Source organism: Pocillopora damicornis, chromosome 11 (genome assembly GCF_964200805.1).
Source record: "Pocillopora damicornis chromosome 11, jaPocDami1.2, whole genome shotgun sequence".
In the NCBI taxonomy this organism is placed as follows: Eukaryota; Metazoa; Cnidaria; class Anthozoa; order Scleractinia; family Pocilloporidae; genus Pocillopora; species Pocillopora damicornis.
In genome coordinates this window covers 14034477-14061332 of record NC_142680.1, presented here as the reverse complement: position 1 = coordinate 14061332, position 26856 = coordinate 14034477, and the positions used below count along the sequence as shown (strand labels likewise).

General features: G+C 37.5%; 3 long non-coding RNA genes across 4 annotated transcripts; 1 reads left to right on the top strand and 2 right to left on the bottom strand.

Moving 5' to 3' along the window:
- The first annotated feature begins 806 nt into the window (after positions 1 to 806).
- LOC149037680 (uncharacterized) lies at positions 807 to 26856 on the top strand. The gene is made up of 4 exons (XR_016180732.1): positions 807 to 1063; positions 1246 to 1387; positions 23493 to 23661; positions 26486 to 26856. It is a non-coding gene; the product is annotated as an uncharacterized LOC149037680 (long non-coding RNA).
- LOC149037682 (uncharacterized) lies at positions 4119 to 9725 on the bottom strand. Of its 2 annotated transcripts, XR_016180734.1 has the most exons (3): positions 9178 to 9691; positions 8491 to 8544; positions 4119 to 5880 (listed from the first exon to the last, which is right to left on the bottom strand). It is a non-coding gene; the product is annotated as an uncharacterized LOC149037682 (long non-coding RNA). The 2 variants fall into 2 exon arrangements; XR_016180733.1 differs by having other exon boundaries at positions 4119 to 8544; positions 9178 to 9725.
- On the bottom strand, positions 16107 to 17056 carry LOC149037681 (uncharacterized). Its single transcript, XR_016180735.1, has 2 exons — positions 16930 to 17056; positions 16107 to 16138 (listed from the first exon to the last, which is right to left on the bottom strand). It is a non-coding gene; the product is annotated as an uncharacterized LOC149037681 (long non-coding RNA).

The following is a 26856-nucleotide window of genomic DNA, read 5'->3' as shown; positions in this document are numbered from 1 at the left end:
AGAACCGGCTGAGACCCGGTCATAATGATGAAAATGATCATTATATTCTCCTTCACAGTCTACAAAGCAAAATAATCGAGACCAAAACATGAAGCTATTTTTGTGGTTTCTGGACTGTTTTCATATCATCACTAGTTCATGCTTTGTATCTGCGTGTCAGGTCGTAATCGAAAATAGAAGCAACTTAAGTTGGCTTTTCGGGCTCCGTGATCGACAAATACTGACAACCTATAATTTTTTTCCATCAGGACAGTGGAGGTGTAAATACACGTACTTCGAAACGTGGACTACGACTCCTTTAAGTGTGGCTTGCTCCTGTGACTACTCGTCATGTGAAAGGGAATCAATCCGAATTAAATTTTCCTTTAATTTGTATTCTGTTGCTAGTTAAATCTTTCGATGTGGTTGTTGCAAACTGGAGACGAAGCATATTAAGTTGAATTGTAACGCAAGATTTTATTGTTCAAAAAGCAAAACTATTTTATTTTTATTTTTTCGAATGCGATGCAGCACAGTATTTTAACTTTATCTTCGTGAAGACTTGTGCTTTTGGTTAACAATGATTTTGTTCTAAATTCTGCTTAACCAATGGCGTGAACGGATAACTAGTTTGTGTGTGTAGGTTTTACCTCCTATGACTTACTTTCTGTTCATTAATTAGTTTACTACGTCGTAGATAATTTTCACGCAAATTGTTCTCACTTTTTCAGGGAATGTCGATGTTTAAATGCATTTTACTTTGCTTTTTGCTATGCTTGAGTAAATGCTATGCGCAGCAAGTTATTGTATAGAAATGTATAGATCTGTCGGTGATCAAATGGTTTTTGAATAGGTCATCATTTTCGTTTTCAGATAGTCACAAATTTCCGTCAATCGTTTTTAAAAACTAGAAAATGATTGGCAGAACGATTTTATAGTAACGGTGGTAAAGTGATCTGATTGGTTGCTCCTATTTCACCGGCTTGGAGTTGTTAGCTTGTTAACTAAAGTTCGGTCGAATAAAAAATAATTGTTTCCACGCAGATACTGAAAAGGAAAACAAATGTCAGCTCAGGAGAGAAAGGTAAGATTCATTTTCCGGTTATGTGACGTTTAAGAACACAGAAAGTCATTTTCTTTGATATTTTTTGTAGCAGCTGAGCTTTTGCCGTAAACGCAAACGAACATACGTGGCGGGCAAGTTTGGGCATGCCATTTACTTGTAATCTCGTCAAAAGTATCTGTTGCATTAATCGTTACTTTCAGGAAGAGCATTCATCATCACACGGACACAGAGGCTGAAATTTGACCAGGAAATTGATGCGAGCTATTTTATCACCTAAGCACCTTGAAGATAAGCGAGGAACAGTCAAACCATCTTTTCTTCGCATCACTGGTGTCGTTTCAAGTAAGTGTATAGTAGCTCACGGAACTTTATTGTTTGAGAGGGTCTAACGTCTTATATGTCATTAAGGATAACAATGTGCTCGACTGTCTGAGCTATCTATTTATTATTGGTCAATAATAGCCGCATCTAGTCGCGAGCGATGAATTTCAGGTGCTAAAGTAAAATGAAATGCAGTCTAAAAAATATCGATTTCCTCATGGAGACGCTTAGTAGTTTAAACGTTGCTGGAGGAAATAAAGCTCGATAAGGTGAGTCTCCACACCTCACCTTCTATAAAATCGTTCTGCCAATAATTTTCCGGAAATTTTGTGGCTATCTGAAAACGAAAATGATGACCTATTCAAAAAATATTCGGTCAACGACAGATCTATACATTTCCATGCAATAATTTGCTGGGCACAGCATTTATTCAAGCATAGCAAATAGCAAAGTAAAATGCATTTAAACATCGACATTCTCTGAAAAAGTGAGAACAATTTGCGTGAAAATTACCTACGACGTAGTAAACTAATTAATGCACAGAAAGTAAGTCATAGGAGGTAAAACCTACCTTAACACAACTTAGTAATTCGCTTCACGCCATTGATTAAGCAGAATTTAGAACAAAATTATTGTAAACTAAAATCACAAGTCTTCACGAAGATAAAGTTAAAATAATGTGCTGCTTCGCATTCGAAAAAATAAAAATAAAATAGTTTTGCTTTTCGAACAGTAAAATCTTGCGTTACAATTCAACTTAATATGCTTCGTCTCTAGTTTGCAACAACCACATCGAAAGATTTAATTAACAACAGAATATAAATTAGGGGAAAATTTAATTCGGATTGATTCCCTTTCACATGACGAGTAGTCACAGGAGCAAGCCACACTTAAAGGAGTCGTAGTCCACGTTTCGAAGTACGGAAAAAAATTATAGGTTGTCAGTATTTGTCGATCACGGAGCCCGAAAAGTCAAGTTAAGTTGCTTCTATTTTCGATTACGACCGGTCGCATAGATACACAGCATTTACTAGTGATGATATGAAACCTCCCAGAGACCACAAAAATAGCTTAACGTTTCGGTCTCGATTATTTTGCTTTGGAGACTGTGAAGGAGAATATAATGATCATTTTCACTATTATGACCGAGTAAAACGTGTCTCGGCTGGTTCTGTCACGATGATTTTTACGCCGCTATCATGTTGACCTTGTGTTCGGCTGTTCTAGAACTAGATCAGTGTGATTTTCGATTCTGATGTTGTAACAATGCCCATCAAAATCTTCTATGAGGTCCACTGACTGCAGGGCTAATTGGCCTACCGCATACACGCGCACGGCATGTGGTAGGCTCTATTTCCCTCGGCGACATTGAATACTGAAACTGAAATTACCAACTGTCTAAAGCCGTCATGTCTATTTTCGTTTTTAATATCACATTAAACACCGTTCCCATTCCAGCGGACAAGTATTGCGATTAATCAACAATACCATGAATAAGACAAAAGTTATTCTTGAATAAGGTAAAAATCGTTCAAAATCAAATTTAGAGTACTGGGCATTGGAATCCAGAATCCTGCTAAAGAATGAATCCAGAATCCATTTTATGAAAATCCATTTGGTGAAAATCCATTTGGTGAAAATACATTTCAAATCGTAATATGCAGATTTAGCCAAGCCTAAAAACGGAGCTCTTTTTAATTTATTTTCCAGCCCTTCATTTTCATAAGAACTGTAATAAAACTCTTCAGCCGTGGCCGTAGAAGAGTTTCTTCAAGGAGATTTAGGGACCAGTCTGGGAGGTGGGGAAGAATTGACAAGGCCTGAAACCTGGGGGACAATGTTCTCACAACTTGCAAAGCGATCAACACCCATACTAGTCAGCTGGGGACCTATGTTGTTGTTCCTGATGTTTTGAACAAATTTTCGAAAATAGGGAATGCTTTCTTCTTCAGATGAAGTGCAGGATGTCAGCATCAGTTGAAATTATACTCTATTGAGCGTGACTGATAATTTCGGTGTGGGAAAATGAGCCAAATTGAAAGAAACGACGGTAAACTACTGTACTTCGTGAAAGACATCACCGATCGATTGGAGAGTATACACGAGAAATCACTGAGTCAGTAAAACAATTCGCCAGAATCGTATGGGCTTATCTTATGTCTTCTTTCGAAGTTGCCAGGTATTACTGCCTGCCCCACCGTTTTTCTCCAACGTTTCACCCTGCTCTAATAAGCGTAGAAAATTAAAAGGAAAATTCATTTTCAATTCGTGTTTGAACCTGTTGGGGCAGGTGGAGTTGTTGCAACATGTTAACATGAAATACAAGAATAAAGTTTATTGTTATGTGAAAAGTTTTCATTTGACCGTCTACTGGCAAGTCTTTGTGTTTTATATGTCAACACAACCATTTTCCACAACTTGTAATCACCATTACAAAGTAATCAGTCAGGGAATTGGAAAATTTGTGGCATACACACGATGTTTGAAGTGCCATGTCCATAATAGGCTAAAAGAATTGAGGAGGATGTAGGTGGGAATAGGCTCTCTTGTCTGTATCATTAATTGGCAAATTGCTCCTACTGCCAATGCTTTAATGAGGTTGGGCTGTCAGGTCAAAGGAACTGAGGATTTTAGTAGCAGAGACTTTCTTAAACCTGAAAACTATCATCGTGAAAAGCCATACTTGTGCTTGGTAACTCGTTCTTATGCTGATAACTAGTTTTAAGAAGGGTACAATATTTCATTACATAAATTTAATGTATAGGCTGTGTACTAAACTTTAATTTGACTATACTCTTATAGCCAATACCAATCCCTATACACATAATAAATCAAATCAAAAAATAATGTGCCATACATCTGCAAGATCTCGTGTAGTTATTTGATTACATAAATATATTAACTGATTGTAGGAGACTAAGAATATTCAAAAGAATATTCAAAAGAATATTCAAAAGAATATTCAAAAGAATATACAGAAGAAGAGAAAATTTGATTGAGAAATTAGAATTCAGCATAGGCCGGATAAACAGGATTCTTAGAAAAAGAAATGTGTACTAATGAAAAAGCTAAGCAAACTTTCTTACAACACCTGCCTTACCTGTGTTGCATATAGTAAAGTCAATCAAAGTACTCCTAATCCCGGTTTTAATGTTGAAAACACACGCGCATGCAGATTTCCTATAAACCTGTAGTTAAAGCCTGTGATGACTTCAGAATTTTGATGCACACCTCAAAACGAGAACAAATAAATTTCAAGTTTCTATGTATTTAGTTTAGGTTAGTGGTCCTATTGAGGTAAAATTGAGTCAAGATTAAGCCTACCTGAAACAACAACCTTCATGTACAAATTAGATCAGGTTTGTACTGAGAAAGGGAAAAAATCACTGTTTTACCAACATGCATACTATGGCAGGTTCAATAACTTTTTACAACTATTTTATAAGGTTAGCTTACCCGGAACAATAACGTTCGATCATGTACAAATTAGACCAGGTTTGTACTAATAGAGGGAAAAATCACTGTTTTACAACAAAATAGTGATCAAGAATTGGTAGTAAACCACAGCCCTGGGTCTGCCTTTAATTTTAAACTTAAGAGAGTGCTTTAGAAATAGAAATTTGCTCATGCACAAAAGAACTATCTTTCCTTTCTTCATTTAAAAAGAATACAGGTTTCTTTCTGCAAGCTCAGTGGAGGGTGAGAGTGAATGAGACTGATAGAGGCTATGTTATTTGACTAGATATCCAGGAAGGGGGGGGGGGGGTAAAATGAACGATATGGTCTGCACAACTCTCGTATCTTAATTTTTGTAACCTCTAAAGCTAAGGTATTTATATTCTTGCTTTTTGCATCACATGGTCACATATGTTGTGACCTATTCCGTATATCAATGTTTAGTTTGGGTATGAGCATTGGTAGGAAACACCATGCATTGTTGAAAGCTTGAGCAAAAGTATTTAATGCAGTCTAAATATTAATATTACATGTTCCAGTGTGGTTATACTTACACAGCAAAATTATATAATCACACAATTCCAAACAAAAGAAGTCAGGTTTTAGACTTACCTGCCTCTACCTTTTAGGGCTTAAGGTACAGAGTAATAGGTACTGTTACAATTAATACAAAGTTGAAGGTTCGAAAGCTAAAAGATATACATTACAATCATCAAACCCTATGCATCCACACAAAAATAGGGTCAGTTACCACCATAACTTCTCCCAAACATTCATGCTTACAGGAAATCAATCATTTTTGTTACAAGGTGGTACTGTATTTACAATAGTTCTACCCACCCAAAGGCATTTTTAAAAATTTATCTCATGGTATATGACTGTACAGGTCATGCAGAAAGTTCCTGCAGGGGGACTGACATCTCAATTATCTCAGCAAACTGTAATCATCCAAATTGCAACCCAAGGAATATTTACCAAGTGCTCAAGTTTCCAAACTAGTCACCTAATTGTTACAGTCAAGCTCACTCGTTTTAGAGGCTATCTTCAGCTTGATCAAACTGTTACATGTGAAAAAAACAAATGTTACTCACATATTCAAATAATTACCTGAATCATAAGATATAATTTTTTTAATAACCTACATCCTTTAATTCTGCTCCAGAAATAGTAAATGGTATTGAAGAGAAAGGAAAAAGTTCTTGAAACATTCTATGTTAAATGAAACGTCAATATGAAGGTTAATTATGACCGCAACAAAAACATCTGTGAAGCTATTAATAACAATTACCTTTCCATGTAAACAAACTGTAGTGAAGCATGATATGAAAAGATTTTATCTCACCCAGTTTGAATATAGAATCCAAACTCTAATTAACCCTTAACTCCCATGAGTGACCAAGACAGAATTTCTCCCAACATTATCCGGACAATACCGAGCAGACACAAATGTCAATTAGGGGTTGATAGCTGATCCAATACCAAATTCTCCAAACTAATATCATAAGAATTGTATAGCAGACAGTAAAGAGAATTACTCATATGATCTTGGGAATGAAAGGTAATTTAGTGTTAACAACTGGGTTGAAAACGTAAATTAGCCACCGTAAAGGGTAAAAAAGCTGACGTTTCAAGCGTTAGCCCTTCGTCAGAGCGATTGGAGGAATTGTGGGTTGTGTTTGGGTTTATATGCGGAAAGTAGAGCTACGCCATTGATGGGAATATGGTGACGAGATGACCGATTCCCAGAACACCTTCGCGACGTGGAAAGAAATGACAAGACGCATCCAAACCAGTCGCTAGACGCTTTAATCTTCCTGATCATTCTAAACAGCATATGGTAGTTTGCGGCCTTTCCTTACATCTAGGCAGTTCAGAAAGCCGTAAAACACTAGAACCAAAATTTATCTTCCAAATCGGCACCCTTAGTCCCCACGGAATCAACGAGCGCTTTTCATTCAACTAATTTATTCCTGTTTTCTCGTCACCATATTCCCACCAATGGCGTAGCTCTACTTTCTGCTTTACGGTGGCTAATTTATGTTTTCAACCCAGCTGTTAACACTAAATTACCTGCTATACTCTACCACCGACGCAGCACCACAGTTTCTTTAGAAACTTACCTCTTTATTGGGAGTGAAAGGGTTAACTTGCTGATTAATAAGAAAAACCTCAATGTGTTTTTCTTGCTTTTATCATTCTAAATATCACAATGTTTACTTTTTTTTATGATTATCTATTTTTTGTGTCTATCATTTACCAGCTGATATTTTAGGAGAATCAAGTCCACATTTATGATTGACACATTATAGGCAAACAAGACAACTGATTAAACTTCATTTGACCAAAAACATGAAGGGCAATAGAGGAAATTAGCTAGTGCAATTCAAGTTTCCCTTCTTAAGTATTTTGTGTTTTTTTTCTATCATATGGTAAAGTTCACAGTTTCCCTCATTTCACTGTCTTCTGTTCATTTGTTTGTTTGCTTTCCTAACGATCTTAACTATTGTTGCTAATAAATACCAGGAGGACATAAAATGTTTGCAGCATATAAAATGTGAACAGTTATTAATGACATTATGTAATCAGTTTTATAAAATTAATGAAGAGTATTACTCGAATATATGATTGCAGTAAGTCCAAGTGCTTAGTAAACATCGTTCTTTGGTCTTCTATTCTTCCACCTTGAAGGGTGCCTTGTATACATAAAAATTGAAGTTCAGTGCCTTCGGTAACTTTTATGGCAAAGAACAACAGCTATACCAAAAATTACTTTTAAAGACACCTCTACAATGGCAGGTATACACAACTTACATGTAAGAGTGAAGCATGTCAAGCATTAAGGCAGCTTTGAAAACTTTTGTATCTCCCCTTTCAAAAAAAGGCATTTCCCATAAAAATATAAAACATTAAAGACATATTAAGGTCCCAGCAACAGGTTTTCCATTGTTAGTGTCTCATAAGATCAGATTCATTCACCTTTTTTCTTACATTTGAAAGCCTAAGTATATTTTAATAATTACAACAAAATAAAATCCCCCATTTTAACCCTTTCACTCCAAATATCTCATTAGTAATTCTCCTTACTGTCTGCCGAATGATTCTCATTATGTGAATTTCAAGAATTTGGTATCATATCAGTAAGTAATCCCATAATTGATATTTTCCTTTATTCCTAGCACTTGTCTGCATGATATTGTATAGATATAGTAAGGAGAAAGTCTGTCTTGGTCATTCACAGGAGTTAAAGGATTAAGACACATTAATGGTAGTCAGGTATGTATGTCAGCTTCAAGAAAGACAGCAAGCAAATATAAAATTATATTCCAGTAATGTGTTCTTATGTAGAATGAGGTTTCAAACTCATTGAAATTAAATTGACTTCATGACTCTGATTTCAATTAAAGAAATGTGTAATACCTCTTTACAAGGATGAAAAGGGAATGCCAGTTAAGAATTTTAAAATTGCAAATGCCAAAAACTTAACGATGGAATTAAAAAAAAAAACTACTACATTGAGGTATATCTATTCACTGAGATTTTATTCTTTAGCTGGCTCACAGAGATATAAAAGGACTTTGTGGAAAAAAAAAAAAAAAAAGAAACCAGGGCAATAAAATTAAAGATTCAGGAGAAGCATATGACACTAACTAGTTTACTGATGTTCTCACCTGAATTAAATCTGGAAAGAGAACTCTGCAACACTTCTGTTTTATCTCCTCACACTTGAATTAAAGCATAAAATTTAATTATTTGCAGGCAGGTAAAGGAGGAAATTAAAAGGAATGGATACATGTTACATAGAAAGAAACCCAATTCAATAAAATAAAGCAGAAGCATATTACCTACGCGTCTATGCTTTCGAATTCAACTACAAAAAAATTGTTGCTAATTTTAAAGCAATTACCTACATATGTAAACCGGGTGCAATATACGGTCGCAAAAGCAGTTTTATTCTGACCCTCCTCCTTGAGGGGTGTCTTGTGTATCAAATACAGTATTGTGCAAAATTAATGCAAGCGAAATGCGCGAATTTCGTTTTTTGTCCTCGCGAACTTTCTTCGAAATTTCGTGCGAAAGTTCGAATGACAATTCGAGGCTTTTTTAGCGAATTTTCCGTTCAACAAAGAGCGCTATTTCGTCGAATTTTCACTTCGAAACGAAAGTTCAGCGAAACTTCGAGATAAAAAGCGTCGGTTGACTGCCTACTGCTCGAAATTTCGCGCTGGATAGACTCAATTGTTTGCCATGCAATTTACGTAATCTATCTTTCATATAACGTTCACGAAATACACGATAGGTCTTTGGCTGGAGTTAAGTCACGAATACAAACGATAAGAAATACTCGGTTAACTTACCAAGAATAAGGACTTTAAGTTTGGTTTTATACCAGAAAAGACAAAACATAAGCCTGTTCTGATCATTGTCATCAGTTGCTGCTGTAATAGTAATTTTTCTGCTTTCGCGATCTTCGCACCGTGGACGAACTAACGAGAATTCCACGTTTCGCAAGCTTCATTCGAATCTTCGCGCTCGTCGTCTCATCATTCCTACGCATCTGTTGGTCTATGAAAGCTCTTGCTTCCATAGACCGCTTTTTCGGTCTCCCCGAACGAGGTAATTTGCAACGGAGCCAGTAAGACGCAGCTTTTTGATCGAGCGAGTGATGCCTCAAAGGCTCACTTGTAACCCTTCGCTTTTCAAGGTTATAAATATTCCAGCTGGATGGAAGCCCTAGTTATACAGGAGCTCGATTCGAGTTCTAGTATAGTTTGATATTTTTGGCATAATAACTACCAGAGTGCTACGAGATCGATGAATGAATGAGAGAATTGTATATGAAGCATTGATATACCATGCGTTGCCTTGGTTACGAACAGTTTACGTCACGCTTCCTCGCGCTGAGTCTCGCCTACAAAACGGGAATTTCATCTGTAGTTATATGATGAAGTTAATCATAAAAAACGGCGCCCAGTTCAAGTTACTCTAGCGTGAAGTGATTGCGTGGTCGTTTGTACTGAGACTCGAACACCTGACTGTTCGTATCACATCAACAATCAAACATTCATTGAGGTTTCAACAGGAAGGAGTGATAGAATAGTTGCTTGAGTGAATGAGACTGATTTCTAATATTTCTGCAATGCATTACAACAATACACGGACCACACTTCGCTGTAATAAGTTGAGCGAATTTTCTCTCGAAATTTCGCACCGAACTTTCGAGAAGAGCGAACTTTCCCTCTTGAGTTCGCAACTCACCAGCGTCCACAGCGAAATATCGTTCGTAATTTCGGCGTACTTAAAAAATAGGTGCTTATAAATTTCGTTAAAACCTCCACGTAAACAGGCCCTCAATCTTATTTTATTCCAACTTTGGGAAAGGCCATTACTTCGTTCTTAAGGTAAAACAATACCTCTTCGACAAAGCGCGATTTTTTTAAATGAATGAAGCAAACCCTGCGATAGTTAACTGAAGAGAGGATGATAGAAACTTGCTCACGCTGTTGGCTATTATTTGAAAACTTTCGAAGATAACTTCTTTTCCCTTAACACCTTGACGGTATAAACATTACAAAGATAGGACAAGAAATGAGTTAAAGAATACGAACACTCTGAAATGTTATTCGAGCGATGAACCGGCTCAAAAAGATTTTGAAGCGATGAATGCCAAAATCATTGTGTTTTACCGAAACGTGATTGAATTATAAGCTGAAGCTAGTATCAAACGACGATTGGTAAAAAAAGGTTCCATTTGAGGAACAAACAATCGGTTCCATTAGAGGGACATCATTAATATTGATTATGCGAACCGATTTGTTTTGTAATTTTACTACTTTAGAAAGTGAAGTATTATAATTATTTCCCCAGCGTATACATCTAAGTGTGGTGATCGTTAGGTGAGGCCTTAACTTTGTTAGGATATTCAGATTTTTACAAATTTTACTACTTATGTAATCATTATGGTCATGCCGAGTTATTAAGTCTATATAAACACCTAGGTACTTGATAAATGAAGATTGCTCCAAACAAATGTTTTCTATTTGTAATAGTGGATATAGATTTTTATTTTTCTTTTACCGAGGTATAAAGATAACATATTTAGTTTTGGAAAGATTTGAGGCCGGGTTAGTTAGTTAGTTAGTTAGTTAGGCCACATAACCATTCATAAACAGTACGTAGACGGTTATCTACGTTATCTAATAGAATGTCGAGACTGGTTCCAGAGGCTGTTAGAAAAATAAGTTGTTGACTAAGAAAAATCTTTGATATAGATAAGAAATAGGAGAGGTCCCAGCCTAATATGGAACATTGGGGTACGCCAGAAAAGATGGGCCTAATTTTCCCTATACAAAATTCTAATTTATTGAGTTGGCCCTTGCCGACAGGAGAAATCTCTCTGGCACACGGCCAGAATTGGCTTGTGGCAAATTTCCAGTAGTCAATTTTCGTCATCGACATCCACAACACTTTTATTGCAACACTCTCGATTTTCTCTCCGTTGTTGCTGATTCAGTCACTAACAAAGATGTAAAATGAGTCACAACTGTTTTAGATGTAAACTGTTCTCAAATAGTCCTGCCAACAAAAAACCTTTTACTTTTTCCTCAGTAAAAGATGTTTATTTTGGCATTCTGATTTGCAAGAGGATCTGTGTTCTTTGTGAAGAAAGACAATACATGCAGCTGTCATAAATTAGTTGTTCAAAATGTTTGAGTTATTCGGCCAGAAAGTTTTCGCTGATAATCAATAACTCGATTTCGTCGAGTTATCGACATCCATAACAACAGTTTAAACTTTAGAGTAAGTAGCCCGCTATTGCTTTGTAATGCATCGAGATATTCCTCCATCTAAGGGTGTTTCAAATTGTGTTAGTAGAATGGGAATCTGACAACTCTGTTTAAATTTAAGGGGAAACGAAAATCGTTATCATTATCTAAGATTTCGAAAATAACTGATGAAGAGCTTAAGGAACCGAACACTGCTTACAATAAAACAAATTTAGTTCCTCTTTAGTTAAAGTAAAAGAGTGAAGTAAAGAAAATTGCAGTGATGGCTTTAGCTACCGGCCAAAGGTACTCGTGATTGTTACAGCTTACAGACCAAACAGAAGTCGAATGGCAGTTTAAAAGATTAAACCTTTCGCGCAAAAGCTGTGGTACGGGTTCTATCAGACAAAAAAATGTTAAAGCCAGAGAAAGTTCATGTTTGCATGACTGGAACCAGCACCGGTCCAGTGCTAGATGTAAGCGACAAGACTGAAGGTTTACACTTACTCTTGACGCTTATATCACTCACTGGACTGGAATTGAAGTTAATATCCTAGTTATTATAGCCGGGGTGACCCTGGTATGCATCTTTCATTTATTGTAAACTATTTTTAACTTATAAGGAGCTTCACATCTAGAAAAAATAATTAACCTAGTCGATTCAAAATAAGATAAACAGTTTTAAAGATTAAAGTAAACATGATTTAAAGTAGATTCAACATCGGTTCTTAACTAAAGACTCGTAGAGGAAGCCTAGTCCGGCAATGAGAGCTTCAAAAGTCCAGTTAATTAACAAATAGAGAAGCCTTGAGTGTGCTCTGTTCTGTTATAAAGCACTTGGGAAGCGGTTAGAGCACTCAAGGCATAGTTTTTCCGTGTTAACATACTTGTACTTCCATCTAAACACGAGGGAGAGTTGGGAGAATCCGACAAAGTTATGCAAACCCTCGACAGCGTCTTGGGTTTGCATAACTTTTGAGGACGGAGGACGTACCTAAAATCTTTATATTAATCTCAACATTGATTTCGTAAGGCTCCATATAGAATACCTCGCATTAACCGGCTATGCACGCTTCAGTTCTGGGAACGAAATTAAAATGTGTCGAGCGGTTTAAAAGTTGGCTAAGTTAAACGATGTTGCGTGATATGACAAAACCGTACTTGTTATGAATTATGTGTGCATTAGCTCATGGGCTACAGCAGGAAAATCGACTTAATTGGTGAGTTGCTTCTCTCCACCTTTCTGCATCACCAAAAACAAACTGAATTTCATGCCCTTAGCCAAGGAAGAAGTCAAATTCTGGCAGCAGCACGTAGTGCAAAAATTTGCACTGAATTGAGTCGAAAACAAAAGTTTCATTCAAACTAATTGAAAGCTGTATCGGCTTATTCAATACAACTTTCGAAAATGACAAATTCAAAAGATTTAAGCGGTCAAAAGATAATTAACATGAAAATTCAAAGTCCATAAACCTCAGAAAAAGCCCAAAGATTTATCATGCAGTAGATATCAAAAGTAATGACTCATCAGACAGCGCTTACGTCCCAATATTTGTGACCCATACATTGCAACTAAATTTCCGCAGAGCAATTGATATTCTACGAAATGTATGCAACAAACGGGCTAAATCTTCGTGGTCTTTCTATGTTTCCATTAAAACACATGATGCTTTGGTTTTGAATTAGACTGAGAAAAATGGAAGTTCATCCAACAAATTTCTCTGTATCCCGCTTTGTTAGTGGTCGACGTGGGTCGAATTTTACCGGGATGTGGCATTCTGTGCCTCCATGAGGTCAAAAGACTGTAAGTGGGATGCGTAATTGTGCACCCAAAATCACTAAGGGTGAGTTGTATTGTAGGTTATTATTTGTTATGTCTGTAAAGAAATATACACATAGAAACATTACCATGCTTAAAAAGCATTATAGGAAATAAGAAACCTGTATTGCAGAACAACTACGGTTGTGATTTTGCCGACGTTATCCTGGTACCGTTTTGGACAGAAAAATGCCGCAAGTGAACCCTTTCTTTCACAGACTAACTTCCCATAACCCTTGGCCTTCTTACAAAACTAATCGAAGAAAAGCGTGCTGTACTTATAGGTAATTATTTGGAAGTGATCCTGTCAAGATCTACCAACTTCACTTTTCATGTAAGCAGACGTTGCATAATTTTTTGGTACTTGGGCGCGCTTCGAGAAAAGTTGGCAGAACTGAGCGAATCTGTTCGTTTGTGTAACAATAGGCATTGTTTGCCAGTTGCCTCGTTTTAGTGTCAACTTAAGCGAAGCTACTAAGTGGCAGGTATTACAAAAAATAAAGTAGACTTAGTTCCTTGAGCCGTGTGATTTCTTCGTAAGTAAACAGCTTGCTCCGAAGGTTCATATTTCTAGAGATATTGCTACGAGTAATTCTTTCAATGATTCAACACACAGTACATGTCAAATTAAGACGACTTGTAAAATAGATCTAAATGAAGTCTCGTTTTGCTTTTCGTCATAAATTCGCTGATGCCTGCTACATTATAATAATAATAATAATGATAATAATAATAATAAAGACTTTATTACGGTCTATCCATAGAATGGCTCTTTACCCGAGTAAACTATATATCTAAGTTAATCTACACTAAAAAAAACTAACAAATTCATGATGATAATATACAATTGATAATTATAATACAAAGTATTTGGAATTAAGACCGAGCAAATTACGATAGACGAGATTTCAAAAAAGTAAAGGCCTGTTTTGAAAATGATTTGCTGTCCTCTCACGATTTTGTTCCTGAAGGCAGCGTATTGAAGATCCGGGCAGCAGTGTCCTGAAAAGTATTACTAACATGCGGAACCACCAGGTTAACTGTACTATTTGATCTAAGAAGTCGCGTGTGTTTCACCTTTTCGAGTCTCAAAGTTTGAGGCCAATTGTGGCCATATAGAGCTTTATGGGCCGTCTTCAGTAGATGCTAGTCTCGACGCTATCGTACCGGTAGCCAATCTAACTTAAGTAAGGATTCAAAGCTATTTACGTATCGACCTGTTACAAAGCTAGCGGCAGCAAATTGAATGCGTTGAAGTCTTTTCAAGAGATGCTGGGGAAGTGGGAACATGACTATATCACAATAGTCTAGTCTGGAGAGAATAAGACTTTCCGCAAGGTGCTTTCGCAGCTTGTAGGGAGTAAAATGCTTGATTTTCCTGAGGCTTGCGAGAGTAGCATAGCATGATGATGCTAAGTTCTTGAAGTGTTCATCCGAAAGAAGATTCTCATTAAGGTGGACGCCAAGTAGTTTGGTATTCTTGATTCTTTCAAGATCCAAAATAAATCCAAATAAATCCATTACTGTCCTTGTTCAGCCGTTCTCATTCAAGTATTGTCTTTCTGTGATCATCACTGCTTTGAGGTTTTTATTTGCTCAAACAGTGAAAGGTTCACATTTGTGGGTGTTTTCAAATCACAGGGTTATCTCAAGATTCAAGCGTTTTCCTTCGGTTTGTTTGTCACCCGCTCGTATTGCCCGCAGTCTCCGGGATATAACACCAGTGTGGCGTCAATTTTCAAGGTTGGAAAACAAAAACTGATGAGGATATGAGGACGTGTTTTTTTTTATAATTAGTATAGTCAAGACTATGACAAAATTCTCGAACGTGATTGGTTATCACAAGCCCGATTTGAGCACTAATAGGACAGCGTACGCGTCATGCTTGTAATTGGACAGTATGATAGGACAGTTAACACGTCATGCCTGTGTAAGGGGACAGAACGCGTTATGTGCGCGCGCCGTTGTCTCGCATTTCGCCGGGTTACCTGTTTTTTTTTATGAAAATGTATAGACGATGTCTAGTTTCTTTGTCAAATTTTGTCATAGTTTTGATTAATTGGCAACAAGACTTCGTGTCGTCCAATTCTGTCTGTAATTATTCACGTAATTAACACTCCAGACTGTCTTGACGAGGTACTGAACGCGAGCGTGAGCGTCCGTACGCTTATCGAACACTTTCGATACTTCATAAAACTTATTCATGTTTCTTAGCTCTTCTCTCAATCAGGGATTGTCTGTTTACGAGGCTTTTATATGCAAGTATCATTGATAAAATTTATGAGCTTTTCAACTGCAGAGCAATACCCTAAATTAGTGAATGGCCCGCCCCCTGAGCGGCGTCGCGTGGGCAAGGATAAAAAACAAATCTGCGACAAAACTGAGCGCGCACGAGGTAGGGAGTCGTCACGAAAAAAAGGAATAACAAACAGCGGTTTGCGCAAGCAATTCCAAACCAGTCACACTATTTTTTTTTCACTCACCTAATGCGACGATGAAGATTTTTGTTTGAGAACTTTTGGCTAAACGGAGAATAAAATCACTGAAAAGGAAAAAGGTGCGAAAATCGCACCTTTTGTTTTACCTTCAACAGCGATGTTTACTTGCTTCAATAGATCAAAAAATAAAAACGCGAGGCCTGACAATAGTCTAAGTAAACCCACCTTTTCACGCACTCTCGACATCTAGCGGTGTGTCTTCATTCTTTTTTTTTCTTTTCTTTTCTTCTGTTAGCTGTGGAACAATTAGCGAAAAGCGAAATCATTTAAACGTGAAAAGGTGCAAAAGACAAATAGTCTTCTTGCCGATCGACGTAGATCCAGGCGCAATTGGTTAAATAATTATTAAGCCATGCACGAAGTAAATTTAAACAGAAGTCATTTTCAAAGAAGCATAACGCATAAGGCATATTAAACTGAGATAATGCATAGCAGCCGCCCGTTCTCATCGCTTCCAGCTACTCACCGCCGCTTGCTTGCTAAAACATGAGCTAAAATATAAACTTACACGGATATAATAGAACAAGCTGTATTTGAGTAAGGCCGAAACATGCGCGCGCGGTATGACGAAAGTTTAGTCAAAGCAGTTGGCGTACTCTTGAAATTTACTGATTTTTCCAAAGTAGGCTACCGTTGGGAAAAAATGTCATCAGTGACAATTTGCCGACTGAATCCGATTTGACTCGAGTATAATTTCGCGAAACCGGACGGAAAAATCCCTAAGGCCAGACAACAAAAGGTCATTGTCTTAAAAAATTTAAACCATAACAATAGGCAAAGTTTGATATGTGTGAAGATCCTGGTATTCATTTGCTTTGTCCACGCATGTGGTGTCTAGAAATTGGAACCGCTCCAACGTTATTAAAAGGGTAAGAAAAAGGTGTATACACCTTAATCATATGTAAATCACAGTTAAGAAAAAAAATTGCACGGTCTGCGCAGTCTGTGATTACAAAATCGGACTCACGCTTCGCGGTCGTCCGATTTTGTAATCACTCGGACTCCACTCGGTCCTCTTACCATTACCTATAGAGGTAAGGAGAATAAGGAAAATTTCCTGAAAGTTGCCGCAGTAAAGCAATGGTGGATTGAAGAAGAGGCTTAAAACTGATTCAAAACTCCTGGTGCCATCCGCTCAGCGAGGTTGTTCCGGCTTTTTTCCCTCATAAAGGTTGCTTCCCACCTTCATAGGCCCAAAAAAATTTTTTCTTTTATTTGATTTAATTAAATTCAGACGTTTTACTTACTTACTTCCTTACTTTTCCAAAAAAATTAAAAATCTCCGAAAGCATGGAAAATAAAAAGCATCAAAAAGTCATTGGATAAAGAAAAAGAGAAAAAAAAACAGGCCCAAACAAGAAAGAAAGAGTACCATTCCGTTCCATTCTTGGTTTGCTGTTTCAGGAGGCCAGATAGTCCTGGCGTGGTGCGAGTTGCTTACGAATTTTTGAGCCAAAATCTCGCATTTAATTCTGGGAAGAACACAGAGAAGTCTCTTTGAGCGATTTTAAAGAGTAGTTAGATTTTACCGATTTTTGTAAAATTTCGTGAAACATTCTACGAATGATGAGGACCTAGGAATTTAAGGTTTCTAGGGAGTTTACAGGAGTCACTTCTTTGTTGGAAATATCCGATATGATTTACGATTCATACTCCCATAAAAAGGTTGTTCTGTTCAAGTGGCTATATAGGTTGATGGTACGAAACCACTCACAATCATTAATGTAGCTGTATTGTGTTGTAAGTAATAAAAATTTCGTGCCAATTACCTGCATTAAACGTTCCATATCCTTAGTGAGTTAATCTTCTTGACTGGAAACCGACTTGCTGACTCAACCATAACCATGAAGCGTAAAGCGCACTGATATTCCTTTAGCCCTCTGGCAAGAAATTCTTCAAGGCTCTAATCGGAAGCTTCATTCACACAGTCTTCGCACTGCCGTAAAAGAGACAGCAACCTTCAAAAAGCTCGACTACATTTGGAATGTAGAAACGATCGAAGAGCCGCGGACACATTCATAAACAACATAGCTCTCCCTTCGTCTCGCATTTTTGCGACCTTTTATCAACGATAAGGATGGGTAATATTATGGCGCTGAGTAAATTTAAGTTAATATCACTTGTGTTTTGAGAAATTTTGATTTTAATATATTCAAATTCATTTATTCATCCCTTCACGGGTTTATCACGAACCAACATAATAATCAGTTCCCTGTTAACTTGTTACCTCAGTTGGTAGAGCACCGCACCGGTATCGCAGAGGTCATGGGTTAAAATCTCGTACAGGCGCAATAATTTTCAGGCCTTGTTTTCACTACTGTTGAAGTAGTGTTCAGTACTGCGAACATCACTTTCATACTCATTTCTTAATCCGCGGTTCACATATGTGATTTTCATATATTCACCGTCACGTATCATATACAGAGGGTGTAACGCAGTGGCGAGAAGATTTAAATATTATGTTTGAGCGGCAAGAACAATATCTTAGGAGCGAACGCGGCGAGAGAGTCAAATATTATTCGAGCCACGTGCATTTTTTATTATGTAGACAATAAATAAAATGGCAGAGATTGAAAAGCTGAGTTTGATACAAATACTGGCTATCAAAATAAAAAAAATGGTCGGTGCCCAAATTATAAAAAGGTTTACATGTGACACTGTCAGTTAGGACAATACCAAGTATTCTCTCGTCCAAAATACATGTGAACTGGTTTTATAAGTTAAATGAAAATTCGATTACTGACTCTAATCAGGAGCCCATCGGCTCATGCCCCAACTTGAATCATAAGATACTTTTCTTTTCAGCCTCACTATCAACTTTGAAGGCTATTCAACACGAACTGAACAAAAATTCACCTTTGTCTCGTCGCAACTTTTCGTGAACTGAATTCCTTGAAAATCTTAAGCTCATACAGCGTTCCTTCTAAGTGTTCTCGTTCTTTCGCTGTTCGGAAAATGTATTTACATCTTCGTCGCTTTAATATTTCAAACAACAAACAATCCATGTTGACTCAACAAAGTTAGAAAAGGCCGGAATTATGACATCTTTGCTAAATATCGCCACTCGTGTTACATACGAAAAATATGTCATTCGGTTCCCCGATATAGTGGTCGTACTGAATCTACAGATGCTTTAGCTCTCCGTAAAAGACTCGCGTCAATGTAGTTAATACCATCTGATACAGATATGTTTTCGAAGAGTATTTCTTGTAACTTGAAGCCCAAAGACCTAATGTTATAACCAGCTGCTTGTCAGCTGCTTAAATTGGTTGAATGGACACCCGGCCGATTAAATTTTGAACCAGTGCAAATTATTAGCAATCACCGACTCTACTCCTCATCATAAAATCTTTCAAACTGGTATTTTTTTTCAACCTTTCTAACTATATTTCGAGTCCTTTTTCATGAAATTAAATCATAGCGAGAGTGATTTTGATATATCCAACCCTCTCGCTGATTTTCTCACACGTTAATCGTCCAGCTGTCCAGAACAAAAGAAACTATTGCAAACCATATGATTGGTGGATAAACTTATTGCCTGTAGGAAGTGATTTTTTTAATGAAAGAGAAAGAAAGATAATTTAGAAAAACAAATGTGCAATCAAGACGATGCTACAGTAAAATTGATATTACGCGGTTCGAAACATGAAGTTAGCATTTGCAAAGTAAAAACTGGAAAGTGAAATGAAGAAACATGTTAGGTGTTCTTCCGACATTTCTTTTATTTTCGCAAGAAGTTATTATCGTTTACTTTATCCTGAATTCCAACCGGAGAGAAATAAAATCGGATGGGTACACGCCCTGCTAAGCCTTATAAAAACTTTTATCTTATGATATGTTTTGACCGATAGAATTGCACCCTGTTGGGTATTACGGTCAAAGTTTCATACCAATGAAATACCTCTGTCGTTTTTCTCACAGCTATTTAACCTTTGCTTTCGAATATCCAACACAAATTTAAATATAAGCAAAAGACAAGCAAACTTACTAAAACCAAATAGGAGGACACTGGATAATTTATTATGGTTAAATCATCTACCCACTCATTTGTTTATCATGGTTTCTGAACAATTACAATGTATCCAGGCGATTTTTCAAGATAAAAGTTTCCGAAAGATAAAAACTTAAAAAATCTGACCTCTTCATCAACTCAGTTTCACAAGTGTTCTGTAAAAACTCGCCAAATCAAAAGAACCTATGGCGCTGAATTACGTCTTTGAGAATAAGCTTTTGCTCTTTTTACACCAGCTCGTATCTCCACATTAGAAACGATTTTCAGATTTAGTGACGTTGACCTCATATTCTTGCTGCGAAGTAACCTTTTTCTACTGCCCTTATCGTCCAATAACTCGCTATTCCTCTTTACTAGCTTTTTTCTGGGTGTATGTTCAATTTGCACTGTGACAGTCAAAGGGATGGGTTGCAAGGCATTGTGTAGCTGTGCATCTTCTTGAAAAGATGGCAATGACATTCTTCTTTCCATCGGTGTGACTTGTGACACTCTCAGTCTTGTGTTTTCGCGTCTATATATCACTTCCGGACAAGAAAGTGAGCGTCTTGAAGGTAGGGCATTTTTGTGTTCTGCGGGCTCTTCAACACCACGGTGTTGCGTGGCAGGACGTCCAATGTCAACTTCTGACTCGATTTTCTCGGTTGTTGAGAATGCAAACAGCTGAAGAGCAAATTTTCTATAACGTTTGTTTTTATGAAAATAGAGCACAGGATTTAAGAGAGAGTTTATCTGAAGGAAGATCTCTGCCCACCGAAAAACCGTGTAACTACGAAAAAATGGTAAAAAGGGGGCCGTGATAAAGACAACCATTAAAGGCACGATAGCAATGAAAACAGTAATTGTCAGCAGGCACGCTGTGTGGGCAATTTTCCTTTCTATTCTGGCTTTGACCAGGAAACTCACCTGGCTTGTTTGACATCGCTTTTGTTTTCGCAGTTCTAAATATACTTTGCGATAAAAGTTCACCATTATTGATATTCCAGTTAGCCAACCAAGACCGAAAATGCCATCTAGGAAAAGTAGGACCTCATAATAGATGCCAGCAGCGGCCAATGCAAAAAATAAGGCAATCGTCATAAACGCAATCACCCAAGCAATTCCTGCATATTTTTTTACGCGCGATTTTGTTATTATAATTTTATATTCAACCCTCTTTACTATCGCCAAATACCTCTCCCAAGAGATTATTACTAGATGATAAAATGAAGCACTCCAAGCAGTGTACAGCACCACCATAGCAACGAGGACTCTCGTGCAGATGACGTTTTCTGATGCATATCCTCGAAGAATCAGTGTATCTAAACTGATTGTCAGTGGCATACAAACTGCGCCAACCAAAAGACCTGCCGCGGCCAAACTTGCGATCAAAATGTTGGAGTTTGTTTGTAATTGTCTAACTTTTTTTATCGTTGCAATCACTACGATGTTTAAAAGGACAGTGAATGGACAAGCGACAGTTGCGACGACGACTGCAAGCTGAAGGGAAGTTTTTTGTGTCGAGTCCCAGATGGATTTCATCTGGGGTGAGCTGGAGCAAAAGATCTCTAATCTGGAGGAATTACCAAGCGGCCCTTTAGGGTAACTCAGATTCATTTTGATGAGCACGAAAGGCTAAGGGCCCTATAATCATAACCGTTTCGTAAACGATCGATGGCTGTTTGCAATCAGTCGCGCAAAGGGTTTCCTCTCTTAAGGCGACTTATTATCATGACAAAAACGTCTCATACGTGGGTAAATTTTTCAAAGAAAATGCTGCTTGTAAGGAAAAATTGCATTCACCTTTGCGGCTTATTCTTTAACATATTGAAAGACCAAAAGGTCCGGTCATTTTCAAACCTTTCTTAGCGCAGATTTTTTTTAAAGAAAACCCCCAAAATTCAGAAGAGAAAAAGTAGCCACCGAGACGTTGATCTGTAAATTCCTCTAAGACTAATCCTCCGAAAATATTCAAGTAACAAACAATTCTGTCGGCAGCTTATAATTTAGACGACTGCTGACCACTTCAAATGTCTCGAGGATAGTGAATTACTTTCATTTAAATGTAATTTACGGCGTTAGATCTCAACCTCCATGGCAACGGATCAACTTTACACCTTCAAAGCTACATCTGATTGCTTGGAGAGTCGCTCACTGGGCACCAACAAAAGAAGCATGTGTTTTAATCTTATAAGTCTCGCTTAAGAGAAGGAGATGGAAATGTATTCAGCCAAACCCGGTCGTCGTCAAAATAATAACAAAACAGAGAAGAACACATGTAAAGATACTGACACAATACTGAGATCACTAGAAATCAGGATAAAAAAGGCAAAAATTTATACAAAAGCATCAAATTCAGTAAACACATACTTTGATTACAATCGATGCAAGTTGGCATATTCGTTCGAAGAAAGTGCTGGGACTCAACGATTAACTGGGAGTTTCTCTGAATAAAAGAAAACTTATAACATAGCTAGTAAATTTGTCTAATCAAATTCAAGAGTGTGGGCGTGCTTCATATTCCTATTGCGCACGCTCGTGACGTCAGCAAACAAATCCCTCGAGAAAAAAATTTCTCCGCGATTTTTTACTTTGGGATTTTACCATTAAAAAACTGGTTAAGACTTCGGCGGCAATTTAAGCTAAACATGGAAAGTTTTGAGCCAGCTGATGAGGAAGAACTGTCTACTTTTTCTTTGGGAATGGAGTTTTTAACTCCCCAAAAAGAACGAAAAGAAAAAGAAAACAAAGAACGAACACGGCCGGTGTTATCCCGTTTCGCAAACCATCGGGTTGAAAATGTTATAAAACAATTGGTTCATACGTCAGCGTGCGTTCATCGAGATATGATACTCAAGAAGCTAGAGTTGCTCGAGGCTATGCCTCGAGCAATTCTTACGCATCTTTCGTACTCTCCAAACTTTCCGCGTGCTTCATATCTCGATGAACGCACGCTGACGTATGAACCAATTGTTAATTGTTTAATCTCAACTTCCATGGCAGCGAATCAATTTACAATTACAGAGGCACATCAGATTGCTTAGATAGTCGCTTATTGAGCGCAAACGAAAGAAGCTTGTGTTTCAAGCTACTGAGTCTCACTTAAAAAAAACGGAGATGCGAAATGTATTCAGCCGAACCCAGTCCCCGTCAAACAGAATGAAAAAAAGAAGGAAAGAACAAATGGAAAGCAGAAGTAGTTCATTTAGAATGAGACAAAATTCAAGGGCTAGCTGCGCGAAAGGTGTTCAGTGCTAATTTAGTCTGAAATTCAAAGTTCCATCCGAGCTGGACTGTAAAGGCTACGACACTGAGTTAAAACTTTACTTCCGGTAATCTTGAAGCCTGAATGTCTGAAGCAGGTACCTGTAAAAACACTATTACACAAAGGTTCCTCTATCTCATGTCCATCAATGTAGCTACTCTTTCTCATAACTGTTATTTTGTTTTACACATTCTTTTTAACAAAGCCACCAAAATAGGTAAATACTATTTTGACTACTACTACTGCTGCTAGTTACTGTGCAATTGTGTGAGTTTGGGTAGAAAGTGATGGAGGGAAGGAAGTATTCACTCAATAAATCATACTTTACACCCACAGGCTTCTAGCATGCAGTGCAGGCGTCTTACATGGGCAAGTTACGGTTAATTAAGAAGCTCGCAATCATTTATTCAACCGGCCATGTTTGATTTGGAGATGGAGGTGGTTCGGGGATGTGGAAGAAAAAACGCCCGCCCGAAAAGGCTGTTGTAAAGCAAAACACCCCCTGGTAAGTTGCGCGTCACTGCATTCCGGAAATTAGCAGGTTACCAATCAAAATGAGTTGCATCAAAAACCGGAAGCACTTTCTTCCTAAAAAAATAATCACACGTAGAGCCAATGAATGAAACGCGGAAGCAGTTGTTTCAGCCAGAAATGAAATGGCTTCGAAAAAATGTTCTCTGCGGTCACAAATATGAGCTGATATTTGCAGCATCCTATATTTTCTAAGCGACAATTCTTGAGTAGAGCTGTCTTTTTATCTATTTGACGATTTTTTTTGCATTTGATCGTAAACAAGACTTTAAAAGAAAGAAATTGCCATAATCCCAGACATGTGCCAGACAGAGACTAGATGAGTCATTTAACATCTAATGATAAAGAAGATTATACGTAATAGATACGATTATGTGACAGACAAACAGCTGCACTCGAAGGTTTACCCGCCATAATTTGTTTGATGCAAACCGGCATATTCTGGTGAAATGGTGTGGCTGTTTTTTATTTATTAACGAGAGAAATGGCTTCGCTAAAACCTCCTCTACTGACGCACATATACACATCTTATTAGACGTTTTGGCGTGTAGTATTGCTAAGTATTTTTACGAGTTGTGCAGTAAAAATGCTCAGATATACTACACACCCAAACGTCTGATAAGTTATTTATTGTCCAACTGCTTTTTCTCTGCTGTCTTTCTGCTCAATTCTTATAAGACGGGAAAAGCAAAGCGGTAAGAGAAGCGTAGCGCGCACAGCCGACTGCTTAACAGGTTTTTTATAGTACAAAATAACGAACTGTCCAAATAACCGTACAATATCGCAGGATGATTGTACTCTATTCGCGCGTTATTTGTGCTCTACTTTGTGCAGTTGGATAATAAGAGTTGATATTTACCGCACTCTATATCCTCCCAAAGACAATCCGTGAGCGAAGCTATCGTTAATCCGATCGAAGATGCTTCTTCCATTTTATCAAAAACAATACTTTGAAGCGGACAAAGGACAACACTCGAAGGTTTCCAAGTCATATATTTTTTCATATGAACCAACATCTAAAATATCAGGCTTTTCCCAAAGCCAGTTGGCGACAGCGCTGGTAGATCTTTTCCAGAAACCCAGTGTAGAAATTGCTTGTTTTTGTTCCGAGTTTAATGCGATAGACAAACCAAATTGCGAAAAGCACTTAATGAGCGGACCATTATTTTTCTGAAAGAGGGGTATGGGAAATTTCATGTCTTCTTTTATGATGTAGACAATGGATATCAAAATAAAAAAATAGCCGGTGCTCAAATTATAAAAAGGTTTACATGTGACACTGTCAGCTAGGACAAAATCAAGTATTCTCTTGTCCAAAATACATGTGAACTGGTTTTATAAGCTTAATGCAAATTCGACCACTGACTCAGCCTCACTATCATCTTTGAAGGCTATTCAACACCAACAGAACAAAAATTCACCTTTGTCTCGTCGAAACTTTCGTGAACTAAATTCCTTGAAAATCTTTAGATCATACAGCGTTTCTTTTTAGTGTTACATACGCAAAATATGCCATTCGGTTGCTTGACAGCTGCTTGAATTGGTCGACTGGACACCCGACCGATTAAATTTTGAACTAGTCCAAACTATTAGCAATCACTCACTCTATTCCTCATCATAAAATCTTTCAAACCGGTATTTTTTTTTACCTTTCTAACTATATTTTGAGTCCTTTTTCACGGAATTAAATCATAGCGAGGGTGATTTTGATATATCCAACCCTCTAGCTGATTTTCTTACACGTTGATCGCCCAGCTGTAGGAAGTGATTTTATTTCAGTGAAAGAGTAAGAAAGATAATTTAGAAAAACAAATGTGCAATCAAGACGATGCTACAGTAAAATTGATATTCAACGACCCGAAACATGAAGTTAGCATTTGCAAAGTAAAAACTGGAAAGTGAAATGAAGAAACATTTTATGTGTTTTTTCAACACATTTCTTTTATTTTGGCAAAAAGTTATTATCGTTTATTTTATTCTGAATTCCAACCGGAGAGAAATAAAATCGGATGGGGTACATGGCCTGCTAAGCCATATAAAAACTTTCATCGAGTGATGTGTTTTGACTAATAGAATTGCACCCTGTTGTGCGCTACAATCAAAGTTTTATACCAATGAAATACCTCTGTCGCTTTTCTCACAGCTATTTAACCTTTGCTTTCAAATGTCCAAAATCAACACAAATTTAAATATTAGTAAAAGGAACGGTGGCGATAAAAACAGTAACTGTCAGCAAGCACACAGTGTGGGCAATTTTCCTTTCTATTCTGGCTTTGACAAGGACACTCACCTGGCTGGTTTGACATCGCTTTAGTTTCCGCAGTTCTAAGTACAATTTGCGATAAAAGTTCACCGTTATTGATATTCTAGTAAGCCAACCCAGGCCAAAGATGCCATCTAGGAAAAGTAGGACCTTATAACAGATACCAGCAACAGCCGATGCAAAAAATAAGGCAGTCCTTATGAACGCAATTCCTGCATATTTTTTTACGCACGATTTTGCTATTATTATTTTATATTCCATCCTTTTTACTATCGCCAAATACCTCTCCCAAGAGATTATTACTAGATGATAAAATGAAGCACTCCAAGCAGTGTACTGCACCAGCGTAGCAACCAGAACTCTTGAGCAGATGATGTTTTCTGATGCATTACCTCGAAGAGTCAGCGTATCTAAACTGATTGTCAGTGGCACACAAACTGCGCCAACCAAAAGATCAGCCACGGCCAAACCTGCGATCAAAATCTTGGAGTTTGTTTGTAACTGTCTAACTTTTTTTATTGTTACAATCACTAAGGTGTTTAAAAGAACAGTGAATGGACAAGCGACAGTTGCAACGACGATTGCGAGCTGAAGGGAGGTTTTTTGCGTCGAGTCTCAGATGAACTTGAACTGGAGTGAGCCGGAGGAAAGATCTCTAGTCTGGAGGAATTACCAAGCTGCTCTTTAAGATAGCTCAGATTCATTTTGATGAGCACGAAAAGCTTAGGGCCTTTTAATTATAACCATTTCGTAAACGATCGATGGCTGTTTGCAATCGATCGTGCAAAGGGTTTCCTCTGTTAAGGCGACATATTATCATGACAAAAATCACACACGCGTGGGTAAATATTTTTAATGAAATTGTCGTTTGTAAGGAAAAAAGAGAAAATAACGTTCTTTGTACTA